This window comes from Moschus berezovskii, chromosome 27 (genome assembly GCF_049115385.1).
Source record: "Moschus berezovskii isolate FMDL1 chromosome 27, NW_MosBer_1.0, whole genome shotgun sequence".
Classification (NCBI taxonomy): Eukaryota; Metazoa; Chordata; class Mammalia; order Artiodactyla; family Moschidae; genus Moschus; species Moschus berezovskii.
Window position 1 is genome coordinate 1614257 of NC_142486.1, and position 6250 is coordinate 1620506.

Below are 6250 nucleotides of genomic sequence, written 5' to 3' on the forward strand. Positions count from 1 at the left end.
TGCTTGGGCTCGGCCGATTCTGCCGCTGGGCTGAGTTGTTGCAGGCAAGGACAGTTCTGGGCGGTGGCTTCCCAAGGGGACCGTCTGTTCACCTGACTGACCTGACTTGCCCGCTTTCCTGTGATAAGTCTGGAGAGCCCCAGTGGGCCTCCTGCAACGCTGTGGCTTCTGCTCTCTGGTAATTCACAGAAGCCACCCAATTGGGGAATAGCTGCTGGTTAGAAAGAAGGTCACATTCTTCATCCTTAAAGTTCCTGTTATTAGCTGCAGGTCACATGGCCACAGAACCCTGGCTCCACTGTGATTCCCAAGCCCCCAGACCAGCCTAGCAGGCCTACCAGGGTTCCCATGTGGAGGCATGGGTCACTGAGTTCCTTTCTTTAATATGTATTTATTTATTTGGTTGCACTGGGTTTTAGTTGCATGCGAACTCTTAGTTGGAGCACGTGGGATCTTGTTCTCTGACCAGGAACGGAACCCAGGCCCCTTTCATTGGGAGCACGGAGTCTTAGCCACTGGACCATGAGGAAGTACCCCCCCACACACACACTGAGTTCTTTTCTACCTTCTGAGAAACATCACAAAATTATGCGTTTTTCTCTGGTGGTGTCAGAAAATCAGACCCAAACATTGTATAGATGATAACTTGGGTGTATGGGGTTGAATTCTGTGCCCGCAAAAGATAAGTCTAAATCCCAACTCTTGGGTCTGTGACTGTGATCTTATCTGGAAGTGGGGTCCTTGCAGATGTAATCGAGGTAAGAAGAAGTTGGATGAGATGATGGAGGACCCCCCTCCAATGTCAGGGTCCTTATTAGAGGGAAACTGGACACACTTCAGGGGCACAGAGATGCGGAGAGAACACCGTGTGAAGGCAGAGGCAGAGACGGGGTGATGCGTTCACAAGCCAAGGGACCCCAAGGACTGCGGATGCCACCGGAAGCTGGGAGAGAGGGTGGGGCAGATCCTCTCTCACAGCCTCAGAAGGAACCAAGCCTGGTGACACCGTGAGCTCAGACTTCGGCCTCCAGAACTGAGAGACAAGACCTTTCTGTGGATTAAGCTGCCTGGCATGTGGTCCTATTACAGCAGCCACAGCAAACGCATACACTAGGCTGTTCAGCGCTTCCGGTGGGCAGGCACTCCATGTCTCTGGTTGCACAGAATGGCAAAGGGGCTTGTCACTGATTAATACTTGCGATGGACTTGGTGCCTGAAACCTTTTCCCAAAGGAATCCATGGAGCAGGAATGTAAAGGATGTCCAGAGTAGAGAAAAGGACCCACAACACGCAGTTCTGGAAAAGCACTGCCAAAGCCTCTCCTGGCGGAGCCTGAGCCTGGAACTCAGGTTCAGACCTCCTCAATACAGGAGGTCCGGTGTTGCTGAGAAAATCCCAGTGGAACTGAAAAGCTCCCGAGGAACTGTGCATTCCTGGGGGCAAAGTAGGCTCCAGGGGCTCTGGAGTCTGGTGCTTGCAACTATGGGATCCCAGCATCTTTACTCCCATCCTTGATCTGCAAAACAGGCACCCAGCAGGGCGAGGGTTAGAGAATGACAGGTGGCAGGGGGAGGTGCTCACTGGCTGGAGCTGCTGTGGCTTTTCTGCCTGTCCTGGGACCTCTGCAACTGGAGACTGACTTTGTCGCTACTCTACAGATGGGCCAATTGAGACTCGGGCCCCACCATTGCTTGGGAAAGAGTACGAGAATCACCACCCAGTCAAGGAACCAGGGTTCCGCCTCATGCTGTTGGCCACAGTCTAGATGACCTGAAATAGGGCTCCAGTGGCCTGAGAAGTCAGAGAGGACTTGGTGTGCAGTGCTGGCCACTGGCCAGGGCGCCAAGGGACATGCCTTCAATGACCTTGCAGTGTGACTCAGGAGGAGGCGGCCGATGAGGAAACCACTGATCTTCCCCTGGCTACGGAAGCAGTCCAGGCTGCAATAAGGAGCCACGGCCTCCAAGCCACTCCACCATGGGGCCCCGGAGCTGGGGAGCCTGGAAGGCCTCAGCAGGGCCAGGCCTGTGCCGGCAGGAAGGACCAGCTGAGCGCCTGCACCCACCACCTCCTCCGGCCCCCAGCCAGGTTCTCACATCACAGAGCAGGTGGTGAGGGGTTTCCAAGGCTCAGAGACTAAGACACTTGCCCCCAGTGGACACATTCGAGTGGCAGGCAGACGGGCCTGAGTCTCCTTTCACTGCGATAAGACTAAGAATAGTCTTGCCTCCTGGGGAGGTCACGCAGTCCGGGCTGTGTGCGCCCAGCTCCCAGGAGGCTCCATCTTCAGACACTGTTCTTTTTTTGCTCTCAGTCAGGTCTTTTCGGCTCCAAAGTCCAGGTCATCACCTTTCTTTTCTTTTAAAATTAACTACCTCCTATTCTAAGTCACAGGTCCTCTGAAAGTGAAAGCCACTGTCTTGTCCGACTCTTTGTGACTCCATGGACTGTACAGTCCCTGAAATTCTCCAGGCCAGAATACTGGAGTGGGTAGCTGCCCCTTCTCCAGGGGATCTTCCCAATCCAGGGATCGAACCCAGGTCTTCCGCATTGCAGGCCGATTCTTTACCAGCTGAGCCACAAGGGAAGCCCAAGAATACTGGAGCGGGTAGCCTATCCCTTCTCCAGTGGATCTTCCGGATCCAGGGTCTCCTGCGTTGCAGGCAGATTCTTTACCAACTGAGCTACTAGGGAAGCCCTGAGGTCCTCTGAGCCCCGGCCTTTTCATGGGTAAAGTGGGTTGAGTCCTGCTTAGCTCACAGCGATGTGAGGCATACATAAAGTATTAACATGACACCGCAGCCCAGCCCTATTCGCCACAGCCGAAAGGTGAGAGCAACCCAGAAGCCTGTCAGCTGGTGAAGGGGTCAGCAGAAAGCACCACCACGGGGTGGAATGTGACTCACCAGAGACAGGCTTGAAGCACTGGTAGCTGGTACAGCATCGCAAACAGCATGTTCAATGAAAAACCAGACCAAAATGGCCACGAGCTGCAGGGTTCCACTCAACGCGAGCGACCCAGGATAGGCAGGTCATAGAGACAGGAGGACGCGAGCTGTTGCCAGGGGCTGGGGGGAGGCAGTGGGCAGGGACTGCGTGCGGGGCCAGGGGTTTCTCTTTGGGGTGACGAAAAGTTTTGGAAATACACAGTGATGGTTGCATAACACGGCACAAACTCAGTGATACTGAATTGACACTAAAATATGGTTGAAATGGTTCTGCATACTCTGTCACAGGCACAAATGGTTACATGTGGAAGGGCCTCACTCAGTGGCCCCTGGCCGCGTCTCTCCTTCCCTCGGTCCTCCCACCCCTCCCCCTCCCTCCCTCCACCCCTTCCCCTCCCTGGGAAGTAGAGCTTGTGAGGGAAGGCCGGTGATGAGAAAGTCTGCAGAGAGAGCACCCTGAGGGCTGAGCTGCTCCGGAAGCGTCCAGTTGGAGCATCTGGAGCTTAGGAGGAGGCCGGCCTGGCCAGAAGCTCCCCAGGGTCTGTCTCCCAGGCTAGGAAGGTGGCAGGGTTGAGGCTCTTGAATGGTTTGTCCCAAGACCCGGAGGCGCCGGGAGAAAGGCCAGGCAGGGGCTGGGTCCCCAGACGCCGGGGCGGAAGCCAGAACAATGGAATCCCCTGCGTTTGGAGCCCATCCAGTATGGCTCATATTTTCCATCAGAGCAGGCGGGGAGAGGAGACCGAGCGAGGCCGGGTTTCCCCAGCCCCCGCCCAGACGCTCGGCCAGCCCAGCGCCAGGTCCCCACAGTCTGCTGGCCACAGCAGAGCTGCAGGAGCGCTGCTGTCAAGCTGGCTGTGGCGGAGGTGCCCTGTGGCTCTGGAGGCTGGGAGAGATGCCACAGAGCCAGCCCGCCAGACCCGGCCAGAAGGACAGGTGCACACCTCAGATTTGCCCCGCACCCCCAGCCAGCTGCCCTGCTTACCCAGAGGGCCTCTGGGAGCCAGGAAATCAGCAGGGGCGGCCTCCGTGGCCGGGGACGCTGTGCGAGGCCCCGCGCGCTCCCTCCACAGCCTCTTGCTCACTCTTCCTTCACTCACAGTGCTCACAAGGCTGGTCTCTGCGGCCCAAGCCCAAGGCAGACCGGAAGCAGCTCCTGGGGGACAGGTAGCCCCGGAGTGACATGAAGGGGCTGGCACCGGGTGAAAAGGCCTTACAGAGGCCCCCTCCCCAGGGTGGGCCTCTCATTCCTGCCCTCCCGCCCCGCAGCAGCCTAGGAGTCGCGATGAGCACCGCCGTGAGGTGTCACAGGCCTGGGCTTGTTCCAGGCTCTGCCCATCCACTCTGAGCCCTTGGGGAAGCCCTGTTGCCTTCAAGGGCTCAGAGTTCACCAAGCCCAGCTTACCCATCTTGCCCCTGGGAGGCTCAGGCTCCAAGCCACAGCCTGACCCAGGAAGAATGCAGGAGCTATATTCAGGAGGTCTCTACTCGAAGGACTGTGCGTGCACACACGCATTTGTACAAACACCTTTCTTGCCCAGAGTCTCACTGAATTCTTGCAAGAGTCAGATGGCCCACCATCTCTATTTAAAGAGAAGGAAACAGAGACTTCAGAGAATTGGGTGCAGAGACAAGATGGGACCCTCCATCCTTTTTTATTTCTGGTTTAATTTTCTCCAGTGCAACCCACTGAGAGATATATCTCTAAAAGGCAGAGGTACTGGTTACCTTAGGGGGGCTTCCCAGGTGGCTCAGTGGTAAAACATCTGCCTGCCAATGCAAGAGACGTGGGTTCGATCCCTGGGTCAGGAAGATCCCCTGGAGGAGGAAATGGCAGCCCACTCCAGTACTCTTGCCTGTACAATCCCATGAACAGAGGAGCCTGGCGGGCTACCATCCGTGGGGTCACAGAGTCGGACGCGACTGAGCATGCACACACGTGGGTTGCCTACGGCTCAGACTACCAGCACTGTATTTGTTCTCAGCTCCGGGGGCCGGCAGCTTGGCTGGGTGGTTGTGTCCCGCAGAGTCCCGGGTGCGCCTGGGCTGCGCGCTTGGCAGCCTCCTTCCAGCGGGAGGTGGTGCTGACTCAGTGGTTCCCGAGGCTCCAGCTGGTGGCCTCGGGCACGCTCACCTGGAGTCTCCGGGAGGCCAGAGGGTGCAAGCCAGGGGCCGGAGGTCTGGTCTGCTCAGTCCGCTTTCGTGATGCTCCGCTGGCCAAAGCCAGTCCCAGTGCCGAGGGGCGGTCAGGACAGGAGGAGCAGGACAGATCTGGGTGTGGGCGCAGGCTAGGACTGTCTTGATTCGGCAGACGGTCCGAAATGGAGAGGACTTCTCCAAGTCCCGCTGCTGTGCGGGATGGTCTTCTGTCTGCTGGTATGTTCCGCTCCACCCTGGGGCCTCGGGGAGCAGCTGGGAGAGGGGGGTCTGGAGGATGGGGTGCGCGCGGACCCCTCCTGGCAGCCTCCCACACTCCCCTCCCTCTCCGGGAGCAGGGGGGCTCTCTGCCACCCCACCCCCACCTCGTGGGCTAGGATCCAGCGGGGAAACATGGACTGCGCCTCGTGGGGCTCTGGACCTTGGAAGCGGTCCAGCAGGGCGGGCCGGCAGAACCGGAGTTCACCGCCCCCACCCCAGGCCCCCACCCCTGCCTGATGCATGGACCGGCCGACCGCACTTCCCTGTCCGGAGCCTGCCAGCTGCTCCCAGCCTGGTGACACTCTCCCCGCTCCGAGAGCAGAGACCCTTCCACCACCGGGCAGCTCTCCAAGCTTTGGCCTCCGCGTCTGCAGAAGTCCGTCCCTCTCCGGGGGTCCCAAGGGCCCGCTGGAAGGGGCTGTTCAGAGCTTGGCCCTCCCTGTAACCTGGGTCCCCCCCACCCCAGGGACTAGCTCAAGTCGCTGGTAGGGGGAGGGCTGCCATCCGGCCAAGAGGTCTCTGCCTTGCCTGGTAGACGCTGGCCACTGGCTCCCATGTTGGGGGGGAGGGTGCTAAGTCCCCAGATTCAAAGCTGGGCCGGACAGAGCTTTTTCCCTCACACATAGGGAGGCCTGTTTCTCTGCCAGGATGGGGCATGGGGACTCACGGGGAGCCTGTATCCCTCCACGTCCCCAGGATGGGTGTCTCTCCTGGGGAGCCCTGGAGGCCGCCCGCTCCCCAGGGACATGTGATCCCAGTCTGGCTCAGGAGAGGAGGCCCCCCTCCACTGTTCTGTGCACCAGGAGCTTGGACAGGAGGGGCCCTTGTCTGTGTGCCCAGAGCGTCCCCCACTGCCTGGGTCTCTGCAAAGTAGGGCCAGGCCCGTC